This window comes from Phacochoerus africanus, chromosome 6 (genome assembly GCF_016906955.1).
Source record: "Phacochoerus africanus isolate WHEZ1 chromosome 6, ROS_Pafr_v1, whole genome shotgun sequence".
Lineage (NCBI taxonomy): Eukaryota > Metazoa > Chordata > Mammalia > Artiodactyla > Suidae > Phacochoerus > Phacochoerus africanus.
In genome coordinates this window covers 44464354-44479613 of record NC_062549.1, presented here as the reverse complement: position 1 = coordinate 44479613, position 15260 = coordinate 44464354, and the positions used below count along the sequence as shown (strand labels likewise).

The 15260-nt window shown below is 36.7% G+C and overlaps 1 protein-coding gene across 1 annotated transcript in view; it reads right to left on the bottom strand.

Moving 5' to 3' along the window:
• The window catches only part of RUNX1T1 (RUNX1 partner transcriptional co-repressor 1), a 141402-nt gene that overhangs the window by 108429 nt on the left and 17713 nt on the right, over nucleotides 1–15260 (bottom strand).

Genomic DNA, 15260 nt, shown 5'->3' with positions numbered 1-15260 from the left:
TGTGTACTATGCCAGTTTATCATACTGAGCAGAGTACCAAAATCATTGCCTTTGTCAGCTTCTCAGCAGTATGTGTAAAATAGAACACTTTTGAGAGGCAGAAGCAAACCACTTTTATTTTACTAGAGTGCTTTTAACCCCCTGGGATCCCTGCGTTGATACGCTCCAAACATTCTTAGCTTACTCTCCTCTACCTTGCATAGAGATCCATGGGAGATGAAAACAAAATCTTCACTGTAAAGCCTTTTCAAAAGCTGAACAATCATGTCCTCCTGATTTCTGATTTTTTTTTTTTTTTGCACTCTCTTAAATGTTTATCCTTCCCATGAATAACACATACCCAGCCAGGTTCAATGGACTCTTCCCTATTAAGCTTTAATGGACACCATGATATATAAAACTACGAGCCTTTGTTATAGTGCTTTATCTAAAGCCGGCTATTTTCCTCTCAGCAGTCCCTCTTTAGTCCTTTGTAAAACATCCTTGCCTCATAGGAGAAACATATGCCTGCCTGCCTTGCATGCCTTTTCTACACACACAAAAATGCCAGGCAGAAGGAAAATACTGTTCACTTCTAAAACTCTTCCTCCATTTAACACTTGCAAATCTTTCCTAGGTCTCTGTGTGTTTGTTTTAACAACACAGCACATGATGAGACAGATCCCTGAGGCTTCACCTTTCCAATGTACGTTCAATCCACTATAAACATAGAAACAATCCCACTCAGGAGCCTCTGACCAGCCTGCAAGCTCAAAGACTATGACAGCCAGGAGCACCCCCCTTAACTCTTGCTCTGCCTTCACAGTCTTCAACATGTCCTTTGCTTATTCTACACTTTCCATATGCTTTTAGCCCTTATCAGATTGATCTTCCCCCTACTTGCTGCCTCAAAGAAACCATAAAAACCCATCTGAAAACAGAGGCAGTGACTCTTGACTTTGACCTACTCCCCCCTCCTAAACCTCTCCCCAGGAGTGCACACAACCTGTTTCAGAGCATGCCCACGTACACACACAAACCCTGCACAAACTGAAAATAAATCATCTTTGGTAAACAGAGTCAATCAACGAGAACTTCTACAGCCCCCAAATATTGCACCCAAGAAGTGCTGCTTCACTAGCGGACCCCTCAAAAATCCATCACTGTCAGAGACAACTTATAAAAAGACTACAATTCATAATGATTACTCTGTTCTGTCACTAATAGTATATTGCACCCTATTTATGAGGCCAATCTTTTTGTTCATCTTAGTTAGATGTCACTTGTAATGCAGTTCTGTGTAATGGATTTCAGTACAGTTATGCACCGAGCTCAAACATTCTTATGACAGAAAGCTTTATAGCAGGCATGAGTGTGATAATCAATTAAGCCCTGCTATAAGGGTCTTTATGGAATCCAGCATCCTAAATCTTAGATTTTCATTTTTAAAGAAAGTATTTTTTAAGCCACTCAGTGCTATATGCCACTGATTTTTTTTTTTTAATACTATACCTATGTTAGAAAGAGAACATTTTCACAGTGGGAATTCCAACTTTCATCAATATGCATGGTGAATCACTTCTAAAATGGGAAATCATAGGACAAAAATGCAATACACTTTAAGAAAACTGGATGATATCCGGTTTTAAAACTGGGTCTTAATATCGGTACACTGCAAGTCCCTAAACTACAGCTCAGAAAATTGAACTTCCATATGCCGTGTGATTATGTATCTTTTCTATGTGTAAAAAAGCTTTTTAAGCTGTTATCTGACTACAGTAATTGCCACTTTAAATTGATCCACGTCAACAAAACCTGGATCCCTGGAGATTCTCACCTAGAAGTCTGATTGCAGAAAGGGCCTAAATGAATGTGTGTGCATCTGAGACTAGTTCAGCATTTTCTCCAGGAACCAGTTTCCTCCTCTTATCCTTTAAGCCATGGAGGCAAGCAGAGCAGCAACCCCATTTGGCAGTTCTCCCTGAGCAGGGAAGCCTGGATACGTAGTTCTACACAGTTACTTCGACAGAAATAACTTTCCCTTTAATTAAAAAAAAAAAAAAAAAAGTATAAGGAGCCAAGATCTCTAACATCCAAACTGTATAATAAAAATAGACAATCAATAACATGATGAATGCATTTATGTAGGTGAGTGCAGAAAAAAAAGTTTGTACTGTGAAAGTTTTCTCTGGTACAAAACACTGTCCTGTATTACCATGAAGAAACGCATTTTTTAAATTAAAATATATTCAAAACAATAATAAGAATACCACCATCCCTACTGTACAGATTTCCCCTTTGTTCAAACCTGACTTACCAGTAGGGACTAGCAGTCTACCGAAACTGTCTACAGTTAAGGAAAGCTCTCTATACCGGTGAAGGGAGAGTTTCCACAGGTCTTCTCAACTTTCCCCCCACTTCTAGCAGGCTGTGGTGATACGATGTGACTTCACACAGTGGGTATTAAGTGAGTTAATTCAAAGAAGCTGAAACCTCATTGATCCTAATTGAAAGCAATACACCCAACCAAATACCTTCCTACCCCATCTGCTCTGGCCTGCCACCAGCTATTCAATACAAGAGAATTAATAGTTTCAGATATTCTAACCGACCCAATAAAGGCACTCATTTAAGCAGGGCTGCATTAACAAAGTGAAAAAACAAGGGCAAAATGGGTTCAAATGGAGCATTTTACTCCTAGTTGCCTTTAACAAAGCTGAATAAGGCTTATTCTGACTTTTTATGTGCAAGACTTGATAAACTGAATGAGAAGGCACTCAATGACCAGCCATCGAGCATTGATGAATGGTCATTAAGACCCCCCTGCTCTTAGGGGAGACCCATCCACAAAGTGGCACACCAGCTTGAAAGGGCGGACTCACTTATGTCCAGATTTCTCCGCTTGCTTGTTCCACTTTCAATTTCAGACCACTGGCCACCAAATGAGGCTGACATATTGGAAAATAATGTTTTATGGGCGAGTGGTAAAAAATAAAATGGAGGCATTAGCTCTGCTTTCAAATTCAAATCTGCTAGTTTTGTCAGACCCCAAAGGTTTTGATTTTCCACCCAGCTGGAAGCTATTAGTGTTTTCTAAAGGCATCCCACTGACAGGGCAAACCTACCTAATGTGTGAGCTGTTGGGCTAAAGGAGATGGACCTCTCTTTTGGATGATTTCCTAACTTCTCATCACTTTGACAGTCAATTAAATAGATACAACACCTAATAAAAATGTACATTAATTTGTTTCTGCCACTGAAAGACATCTGAAACTGTACTATATAAAGGCCATAATAGATTGTCTCCTGACAAAGATAAATCCAATTATACTTTGCAAGAAAAACAAACGGTTCATGTTTTCGTTAGACTACAATGTAAGATACAGCAAACCACGAAGAAATGAGCTGGATAGAAAGAAATTAAGTTTAAAACTTCAGGAAGTAGTCCATAAAGGTAAGAGGATATCTGTCATTTTAAACTCCTTTATGAAAATGTCTGTTGTAAACAACTAGACACATTCACGCTCTTTCCCTCAAATATTTCCTTTGGGGTAAATGACTGGCAAGCATTCATGTCTCCTCAACTTTCAGCCAGCCCACAGAAGAGCTCACAAGAACTTTGCTTAAATGACAAAAGAACAGGAGACATGACTGCCATCCTAAGAATTTGAAGGGTATATAAACATCATGGGGTCAAAGGGTTACTCAGGGCTGTCCAAGAAGGCCTAAGTGCTAGCAATACGATGGGATCAAGTAAAAGAAAACATGCTGGATAGAGGAAGCTTGTCTTAGTAGGTGATTATACCAGACATCACAGCAGCAGCAAAGCTTCACTGACTGGATCACTTGCAACTAAATGACAAAGCACCATAGCACAGTGTCCCATGGAGAACATGCCGAGAGGTCTGTCAAGAAATCTCAATCTACCAGGGCCAGGGGCAGGTCAAGAACTGGAAGTCCTGACCCCTTCCCCTCACCTGAGATGTGTCCAACTAGAGAACTCAGGTCCCTTTGATTTTTGTATCTCCATCACTTGAAGTGAGTTAATAATGTGTTCTAAACTGAAATTTGAAGATTCCATTTATAACATCCTTTTAAATGGTCATGATTACCTAAGTATAAGCTAAAAAGTCTCTGTAATATTTTTTTTCCCATCTTCAACACCTAGAGAATAAAATGTTATACCATCCCAACCATTTTCCAAGCAATGAATTTGGTTCTTAACTCTGGTTGAAGTATAATGTTCTCTACATATGAATGAAAAGATGTGTATTAGTATATTTAAGAATACAGGGTGCATGGATATATAATTTTGCAAAACGAAATCTGTTTAATATATGTACTACACATAAACAAAATCTATATTCGTAATCATTACGAATTGTTTCTGACAGTGCAAGGCCCTTAAAATTTCACAATACATTGTAGTTCTTTTCTACCAACACCTTTTGATTTTCAATACCTAGTATTCAAAAAAGTTCTGAAATATTCAAACAGATATAACACATTGTGTGAATGTTTTATTACTTAAATGCGAACTTCAAACCTACTAACCTCATTACATGTGATGACTACAAAGGCCCCAGCAAAGGGTTAAATTACTTAAAAAATTTAAAACACCTCTTTAGTAATTGACAGGCTGTACACTGGCCATATCAACTCTGTCTCTTCATACAAAAGCATTTTCCTGCACAACACTATGAATTAACTAAAAACTACTGAATGTAAATTCTAAATGGATGGAGTGTATGGTATATAACTTGTATTTCAATAAAACTATTAACATGCTTAAAAAGAAAAAGCATTTTCCCATAAAAACAGACAATCTTAAAAAGAATACACTTGCCTGTACATCTGCAAATAAGTTACCACATAGTTTTATCTTTTTTTATAACTATAACAATCACTCAGATAATATAGAAAACACTCTACTCATCCTTCATCCATTTGACAAGGACTGTAACACTATATGGAAAACCTTTGTTTCAATGTCACCACCTTCCCATCCTGACTAATGGCGAGTTAGTTTTGTTAAAACGCAAGGGTGATGGCGTATGCTCCAATGAACTTTCCCTCCTCCCAGCACCAGAGACAAAAACCTGCAGCTCTGCTCTGTGCAGGCAGCCATCTGGACAGCTTTCCCTCAAAGCCCAGCCCACACCACACTGCAGGCAAAGTCGGAGGCTCGAGAGCTCTGTGGGGCTATTCATGACATACCAATTTCACATTTTCTGCTTGTACGCTTGCAACAATAAATGCTAATGAGGACTATGAATGACAATTTTAAAGACAATAAAAAGGTCTCCAAATCCCTTGCATATGGAGGCACTGTTTTCAAAACTTCACCTTCTGTTACAGAGCTTTTAGAGTCTAAAGGAGAAAAAAGAATAACCTAAGGAAAACAATAAGATGATCAAAGAACAACTGAATCCTTAAGATTTCTAAAAAAAGCAATCTGTGTAAGCCCAGCAAACGACAGATCTCATCACCCCATGAACAGCCCTATGAATGCATGAGGTACCTTTAATCTCTGCTACCTTTGCCTTCTGTAGACATGTAGCTTACCAAACAAATGCAGTTCTCATAAAACATTGATTTTTTTTTTTTTAAGAGAAGGGAATTCTAAGGGCAGCATATGTCCAAATATAATTAAAATAATCACCATCAACCACATTTTGGCATAGTATTTATCATTTCACATATCTTTAAGTAAATGGAAATGCAAAATGGTCTTCTGATAACATCTATTCCTAAAAATAATGCAATAGTTCTTGGGTGATGAAATTATAAATCATGTTTATTTTCCTATTTTCATCTATTGTCCACATCTTCTAAAGTGAGCATGTATTATATTTTGAACCAAAAGAAACAATAAATATTACTTTCAATGCAATATAAGTACTGAATAAAAGACATAAATGTGTTGACCTTGATAGGAATGAAACTATTTTTCGCAGCAACAAAAATAAAACAAAAGATCTGTCTTCCTATAAATTGCATGAAAGATATTCTTTTCATTAACATGAATTAAAACACTTTCAACAAAATCCACCAGGTGGAGCAAATACACAGCAATAAAAAAAAAAGCACAGAATTTTTTCATCACATTCTTCTCACTGGACTTTAATCTCTAACAAACTCTCCACTTCTCTCTCTCCACATTGCAAATTAGCAAAATGCATCCACAAATACTAATTTGCCACATTTATAAACAAATTCAAACTTACTCAAAAATGATTTTTAGCTTCCATGGATTCCATTACAAGTTTTCATTCCAAAACAGCTTCATTTGTTCAAATAATATCCAACGCAGTATATCTGCTTTTATGGTAATGTAAATTTGTAAATTAATGTTTCACTCTTACCCTACTGGGTTTCATCATGTCACCCCTCACCCCCACCTCACCCCCAACGAGACCAGGCAAAACAGAATGTAACTCTGTATATTCTGAAATAACAGTGGTTAAATAACAGTGTTAAATAATGGTGGTTAAAACCTATAAATCTCAACCCAATTTCTACTCTGTATGGAAATTTCAATTATCATTCTGACTTATTAAAATTTTTAAAATCTTATTAAAATTTTGGAATACTATGACTTTTTTATCTATCAAAAAAACCTGTTTTGATTCTTGCTGGTAAACTGACAGGCCCACAGTTACAAACAGATCTTGGTTATTCCCTCCTCTTTTTTAGAGTAATTTACTTCCTCCCATCCTCTTCTTCCACAGATATACTTTTTCCTTGCCATTTCATTTCACACTTACTGAGCACACTCAGCACAAGGCACCAACCCCACTTTCTTGTTCATATTTTGTTCTTTAATTCCTGTGCCACCACCCGCAAGCCACACCTCTGCCAATTCACTTTTCAACATCCTCCAAGTTTTTCTCACATTATACACTCTCTGCTGCTAAGGCTTAATGCTACAACTGGTGTTAACGTTACTTGCACTTAAGAAAGCTCCAGCTGGATAGAACTACCAAAAAGTTGGAGCCTGAAAGGGGGGAGGGGGGACCTGCAGTGAGTCTGTCAGTGGAGGAAGACACCAGTTAGGAATGTTGACTGTGGCTTAAACTATATTTACATGTTTTCTTTTCTCATATTTATACTGATGTTGAAAGAGAAATACCCGGAAAAAAATGCAGCAGGCTGATACATAAATAAACATGCACATGCCCGAGGATACACATAACACTTATGGCAGAGCTACTTCTGCTAGCGCATAATAGATCACGGTGATGCCAGTTCCATCACAAGACGCACCAGGCTAATCCAATTATTTAAATGATTATATACTTTTCACTGGAGTGGTATACACACACAGAAAATATTGACATTGCTTCCATAAATATAATCTGAAAAATAAGTTTTTAGAATAATTCCTACCAAACTCTTCCCTGCAAAGTCCAATTTCCTTATTCTTTGCAAAGACCAGAATCAATCCCCTGGAGCTGTGCTCGTGCACACCACGAAGGGACATACTGCTCTCTCGTTACGTGCCCACAGCTCCCGTTAACATTAATGGGAAGCACATATGTGCATGAAAAGGGTAAATGCTCTTGAGTCTGCATGACAGAATCCTAATGAAGTAGTTGGAAAAACCAAATCACTGCACGTGTAGTCACACTTTCCCCTCCCTTTGCAGGAAACCCCACCACCACCACCTTCTCTCTCCCACCCACAGTGCGGACATTTCATCAGCCCACACTGTGGATAAAGAACCTGCTGGATTTCCTCTTGGTAAGATAACATCTTCTACTCTGGGGAGCTCCCAAATGGCTCCATCTCCAAGCCTTCCCCAGAATATTTATTCTATAACTACTCTCAAATTGGCCATATGTTTCTGTATTACTTCTCACCACTCCAGCTTCATCGAAGGGTGTGGCCCTTCCCAAAGCAAATGTCCAAGTTCACACTGAAATCCAAGGAAAGGCAAAACCCCAACCTTCAAGGTTCTATCATCTTTGTTTAAAAATGGACGATTCTATTGTCATGGACAGATTAAAAACCCCAAACTACCTCATAAAAACAAATTATTAGTTCCACACCAAACTACTCATGAATCTGACCCAGAAGACAACACACGTAGGACACTATATAATAGGAATTAGGAAAATGAGAAACCATTAACTGAGTCCAGTCCTCCACCAGTTACCGTCTGTGGCTGTTGATAGAGATATTATTTTGTAGCAGGGCCAGAGTGTAAAATGCAAAAGACAGATTTTTAAACCCATCCTAAAAAAAAAAAAAAAAAAATCCAGCATGTCTGTCAGTGTAGTCCAGAAAGAGAAGGCAGGGACACAGCCCTGGCAGGAACCTCGGATTCCGGACCAAACCCTCTTCTACACAATGCCTCCAGAAAGAAAGGAACCCAGGGCGGGAGCCAGCCTGACGCTGGCGGACAGACAGGGCTGGCCTTGCAGGATGTCAGAGCGCCAGGCGGCTGCAGAGATACTGGGCTTTCACACACTCTCAGGCTGACTGTTTTGCTCTTCAGGTAATTAAACAAGGAAGCAGGGCTGCTGGGTACAGCCTGACCCCAAAGCCTCGGCTCCCTGGTTCTGCATATCAACTTCCGCAAGAACTGCCCGGAGCATCAACAGAGCTTTCTCTTCTCCACTCTCTCTCATTTCCTTCTCCACCTCTTCCTAAAGCTGACCCAGAAAGAAATCCTTCTGACAAAAACATCCATGGAAAGGTCTGAGTCTATCCGTCATTAAAAAAAAAAAAAAAAAAAAAAACCTCTGTGCTATTCCCTGTCATTACCCTCCAAAGTTTAAAAAAGCAAAAAATCCCCCTCATGGCAGGAACTTTGTAAAAATTCACATATAACAAATCTATGTAAAACACCAGTGTCTTAATCAAGATGAGTTATTCAAACACAGGAACAGCCAGATAATAATCACATTTTTCTTTAGCATCTATTTGACTAAAATAAGAATCATCACATTCAGAAAACTCCCCAAGAAATAAGTGATTTTGATAATCCAGCTCACAGCTTAAATATCTGTTGTGTGGTGTTAATATTGTTATTTTCAGTTTTGATAAATGAGCATTTGGAAAAGCAAGTTACCACCTATAATCTGGTTTATTATGTTTCATCGAAAATCTTATTTTTAAAAGCCTGTAAAATATTTGTGTACCAAGAAAGTCACCATAACAATTCAGGAATATAAAAAAAATACCCCTTAAAAGATAAGAAAGTAGCACACCCCCCATTAAGTAATGATTAGAATCATATAAATAATATATTCTTCCTTCATCTCAAAATCCATAGAGTAAAATATTGGCTGCAAGAGACAGAGACCAAAAGAGAGATGAATACAAAAGCATGCCTGCTTGTCTGTGTTCAACACAAAGAACATTAAATGAAAACAACTGGCATGCTGCCAAATTCCTATAGAGGCAAAGAGATTCAAATAAATTGATTTCACGCATCACACTGACCTGGGATCAGTGTGCAGTGCTACAATAAGCTCAAAGCTCCATGTGGGGTAAAGCCCATTAATGCTATCAGACCCCTCGAACATGACCAAGAAAAACTAAAAATAAATGCAAAGACTCTCAAAACCCAACAAATTTGCTTAAGACAATAACCTTCTTTTCCTAATAAGGATACCAATATTTGAAGGTGCACAGCATCATCTAAACTAATTTTTTTTAATTCATTCTTTTTAAAAATACAAATGTGGCTTTTGAAACACATACAATATCTACAAATTGGGACTACATAAATATCCCAGCCCATGATTCAAACGTCAATACACACCATTTTGTAACAAGCTTCCTGTGTCATAACTGCTTCCCATGCTAATATGCCCTTGCCTCTTATATAGCCAGTTAATTTTTTCATGTAACAAATATTGGACACTTCTTAGTATTTCCCTCAATGGATTATAAGAGAAAGTTTCTCAGGCTGGACATCACTCCTAGCTGTCCCAAACCCACCTACTTCTCACAAAGGCACACATAACATAAGAACTGCTTCAAAACAAATTCTAGAATAGCGAACACTGCATATTTTGGATACGCTTTAAAACACTGGGGGTAAATACTCCATGTTTTCTCAAGTTAAAAGTATGTGATTTTTATTCTCTACTCTTGGGTCAATTTGAGTCTAAATCCCATATTTATATACCTCCACTGCCATCACAAAAAAGAAAAAACTAAGAGTAAATTTTTCAGTGCCACATGAAACATTAAAAAAAAAACCAAACATTTATAAAATAGGCCAACACACATATAAACATAAATGTATATAGTGTCTAAACACATCACTGTTAAAGTATGTATACACACTCATACAAGAGAGGGAAGAAACTCAACAAAGAGTTTTTGATGCATAATGTGAAGGATCAGTATTTGCATATTATAACAAATAACATGCGTTAACTTATTTTAAAATATGTGTCTCTGTCATGCATTTTTGCTTTCAATATAGATCTTCCATGCTGCAATGCTTCACCACCAGCAGGCCAGATATATGCCTTATGATCAGAAGAGAATACGGCTGTAATGGGATGGGGGTGGGTAAGGACAATGATACTACCTATCTGCAATATATGCTCAAATTTTAAAATCCATGATTCTTTTCAATGTGCAATCTACACCATATATATATATATATATATATATATTTTTTTTTTTTTTTTTCTTTTTCGGGCTGCACTTGTAGCATATGGTCGTTCCCAGGCTTGGGATTGAATGGGAGCTGCAGCTGCCAGCCTACACCACAGCCATAGCAACGCCAGATCCTTAACCCACTGACCAAGGCCAGGGATCAAACCCACAGCCTCATGGGAGTTACTGTCATGGTGTGGCAAAAATGAATTTGACTAGGAACCATGAGGTTGCAGGTTCCATCCCTGGCCTTGCTCAGTGGGTTAAGGATCTGGCATTGCTGTGAGCTGTGTTGTAGGTTGCAGATGCAGCTCAGATCTGGTGTTGCTGTGGCTCTGGCATAAGCCGGTAGCAACAGCTCCAATTAGACCCCTAGCCTGGGAACCTCCATATGCCATGAGTGCAGCCCTAAAAAGACAAAAGACAAAAAATAAATAAATAAATAAATATAAAACCCACATCCTCATGGATACTAGTCAGCTTCGTTACTGCTGAACCACAATGGGAACTCCCATGCACCTTATATATTTTTATCATACTGTTAAACAATCCCCCCCCAAGAGAGATATATGAGGCTGAAGGCCAAGAATTATATCTTCTTTTAAACAAAGTGCTTTCTTCTTATGGAAGATGAAGAGAAAGCAATTCTAAAGCAAGGGTTGTTGCTGTTATTATTAGTTTCCTTTAAGACATCAACAGTTTTCCTTCTAAGCAGGACTTTAGAAATCTAATCAATCAAATCTGAATTCTCAAAAAATTAATTTTTAGTAAGAGTATATAAGGTAGGAAGACAGGAGCAGCAATGAGAGATGTCTCAACTACTTAAACTTAATTCCCTGTCTTTTGAATTTGTCTCTAATTGTAGCAGAAAAACATCATATGAAGATGGAGGAAGAGAAATGCAGGCAGAAACTAAATCATGATTTAGGCTATCTCAAAGGAGCCTATAATTATACAGGGAATCATTTCATTTTCTCTGAGCTTTCAGAAACAAAAACAAAACACCCTCATTTGCCAATACCTTCTTGGGAACTTTAAGAACAAGCCAACAAGCAGTTGTAGAAACTGCAAGTTTTATTTTTTGGTTTTTTCTGTTTGTTTGCTTGTTTGGGGTTGCACCAGCAGCATGTGAAATTTCCCAGGCCAGGGATTGAACCCAGGCCACAGCAGTAACCCAAGCCACTGCAGGGACAAAGCCAGATCCTTAACCCACTGTGCCACAAGGGAACTCCAAGAACTGCAAGAGTAAATGTGTGTGTGCATGTGGTGGTGGGGACACCAGCAGCTATGGCCACAGAAAAGTAAGTATTTGTTCCCCTTCTTTCCATGTCATCAGGCAAGCAGTCAGAGAAGTTTAATAATCCCTTGCCAATCAGTAGTACACAACAGTTGTGTTAATTCTCAACTCTTAACAGAGTTTTGTCTCTATTCATCTGTGTGCTTTTGCACAAGTCCACTAAAACCGATACAGAGCTGGCCACAAGAGGCATCAATTCTGTGGAATCCATAATTCAAGGCTCTCCTTGATTTTTAAGCTGCAGACTTTAAGAAGTCACTTGCCAAATGGCAGACATTTTACATTTGCTTGTTTTCCTAAAATTAGATATCACATTTTTTAACATGCCTGTGGACATAAATTCTGCTTAGGAAATAATATTACTAATTTAAAAAAAAATCCAAGTCAAACAGAAGAAATAATAAATTAACAAGCACTTTTTTCCCTCTTTAGTTAACAACTATTTCAGAAAATATTATCTCTAGCTACAATAAACACAGAAATTATGGCATAGCTTTTACTCTTTACTCCAAGTATTGCTCAGCTTCTAACAGATGTATTATGAAATATGGCAAGAAGCACAGCAATCAGAAGAGAGTTTAAAAAAAAAAAAAAATTGGTACTTGATCATTTGATATCTTCAGACCCGAAGCTTATCAAACAAAAAGGCTCTCACAGCCAGGCTTACTGATCCCCACCCAATTCCACATCCAAAGATTATAAAGGCAAATTTTTAAAATATATAATACAAATTCTTTATCAACAGGCACTAGAAGAAATAAGAAGAGAAAAATCTTCGCAAGTATAATTTATTGGGAAAAATAAGAGATTGATTTTTGGCATGTAAGTAAATTGCAAAGTCAAAATATTTGTCTGTTCCTTACCTTGACAATATTCAAAGTTCCCTTTTTTCCGGCAGTCACCTATTACTAAACTCAGTGCTCTCCAAGTGTTTCTTTTGACAGATATCATTCTCCACCAATCGCTCTGCTAATTTCCTCTCTCCTTTTCTGACTGGGACAGAGATTATGTTCACCAGCCCAGAGATCAATCTTTTCTATTGACAACAACAAAGGGAAAAAAAACGCATATATCACAACCAGTCTGAAGTACTGCACCCATCTACTTACACGATATTATTAGACCAGTTTTGTTTTAAAAAACATATATAAGCTCTTCTAAATTTCAGAAAAATGCAAAACAATTCCCATGTTCTCAGTTCATAGAATGACGTGCTCTATAGGGCTCTTAATTCTCCAATCATTTGACTCAAAGCTGGACTCAAACCCTCTTTCCTTAAATTGGTTTAAAGCATGTGTACATCAATAACTTAAAAAACTATATTAGATTTTACCTGTTTCAATTTTTAAAAATTGAGTATCCTATCAAAAAATAGTTTAAATGCTTTGAGATATTATGTACTTTTATTTTTTGGAATTTTACATAAAAGTTAAATTTTTAAAAATTGAGTAACCTATCAAAAATAGTTCAAATGCTTTGAGATATTATGTACTTTTATTTTTTGGAATTTTACATACAAGTTAAATCCTGTTTCAAAACAAAGTAGTGTCTTATGTTGTGTCACTGTTCTGAAATTTACACATTTCTATCATTAGGTACAATAGCTTGAAACAACTGATAACAGTAACCTTATATAACCAACCAGTATGAAAATATTAGTAACAACAATTATTGATGAATCACTTTACCAAATAAACAAACCTCTACTACTTTATTTTCTTCCTCTAAAGCAATCCAAATATTCTCATTTTTCCTGCTTGATTCATAGGTTTAGAATTCATTCATTCATTCTCAAACACCTCCTGCCTATTATACTATTACTACTACCACCACTATTATGAATAGAACAAGTATCACTATTTAGTCCTTATAATCTATGAAATATAACTCTAGCACAATCATATGTATATAAACCAGTAACTCGATAAATTCAAAGAAATAAAGATTTGTAAAAGCAGTCTCAAAAAAGTGTACTACTAAGGTTGTTGCTGTTATTTTTTTAAGAGACCAAACTACTCCCTAGAAATTACAACTGGTAGATATATATACTCTGACATATATAAACAAGCAAATTCTATAAAAAAAGGAATGCCTTTTATATGTCATATTATGATTCTGCTATCACTCAATCAGTTGTTTCACATTATTTATGGCAAAAATTAAATAAGCAATGTTTCGTAAAAACACAGTACCAGGTACTTCTTAGTTGGAAATTTTCTTGAAGCTTAGCAAAGATCATTAAAGATAATCAGCTAGAACTTGGACACACTCAGTTTACTATGAAACCTAACAATTTTATTAAGAAATGATAAGCCAAAAAATTTCAGTAAGAAAATGACCAAGACAACAGATATATATCCACATACATAAATACACATATACTGGTGGTGGGGCGGCAGGCCCAATGAGGAAGACTAGAAGTAAATACATTTAGGTGTTAAATATTATTTCAAGAAATACAAGTAACTTGCTACACAATTCTGTTATTTCCAATGTTTCTATACTGAGGTGAAAATTATTTTGTAACTAGAGGATAAGCAAATATTATTAGGAAAAAAAAAAGAAGGAAATGGATACACTTCTCAGATTCAATCATGGTACTTGATAATATTTAGTGCCTCAACAACCATCCACAAAAGGCATCAGAGAGCCTGATACAGTAGATCCTGCCTGTGTGGGCCATATTTAATAATCTCCACCAAATAAATGAAGGAGGCCAAGTACATACAAATCCCCTAGAGTCTAAGTCTATTTCTTTCTTCTCATGACTGATAAATATCCGACTAATGGCTGGATTTACTGACAAAAATGGTATAATGGGTCTCAGTTTTGAGGCACACAAAATTACCATATGGATAAACTTCCTTTAAAAGATAAATTCCTCAACCATCAATGATGCCTCAATACAAATATAGAATATACCATTTCACTCTTTAACTTCATTTGTGTCTATTTTAATCAGAGTATCCTGAAGTGAAAGGAGAAAAGCTGGCAGAAAGATAATGTTACAAAATATTTTAAATGCATGTTTATAAACTCTTAAATGTTAACATGGGATACAAATATATACATTCACGTAATATACAAGGTAAACCTAAAGTTGCCCATGAGGATTTTCCCCACCGAACTATTTTTATGTTTGAAATATTGTATCACAGTCAATAGGATAACTTCGAAAAAAAAGGGGGAGGCTATGTTTGGATTTGACAAAATAATGACTTTGGAGTACTACGGTGTGCTTCATGACACCAACACAGTAAATGGCCTTCTGATATGAAATAATGAGTAATGGTAATGGGCATTATTGAATATACATTCAGATATTTGATACTTATTCCACACTAAAGTCTGTATCACATGC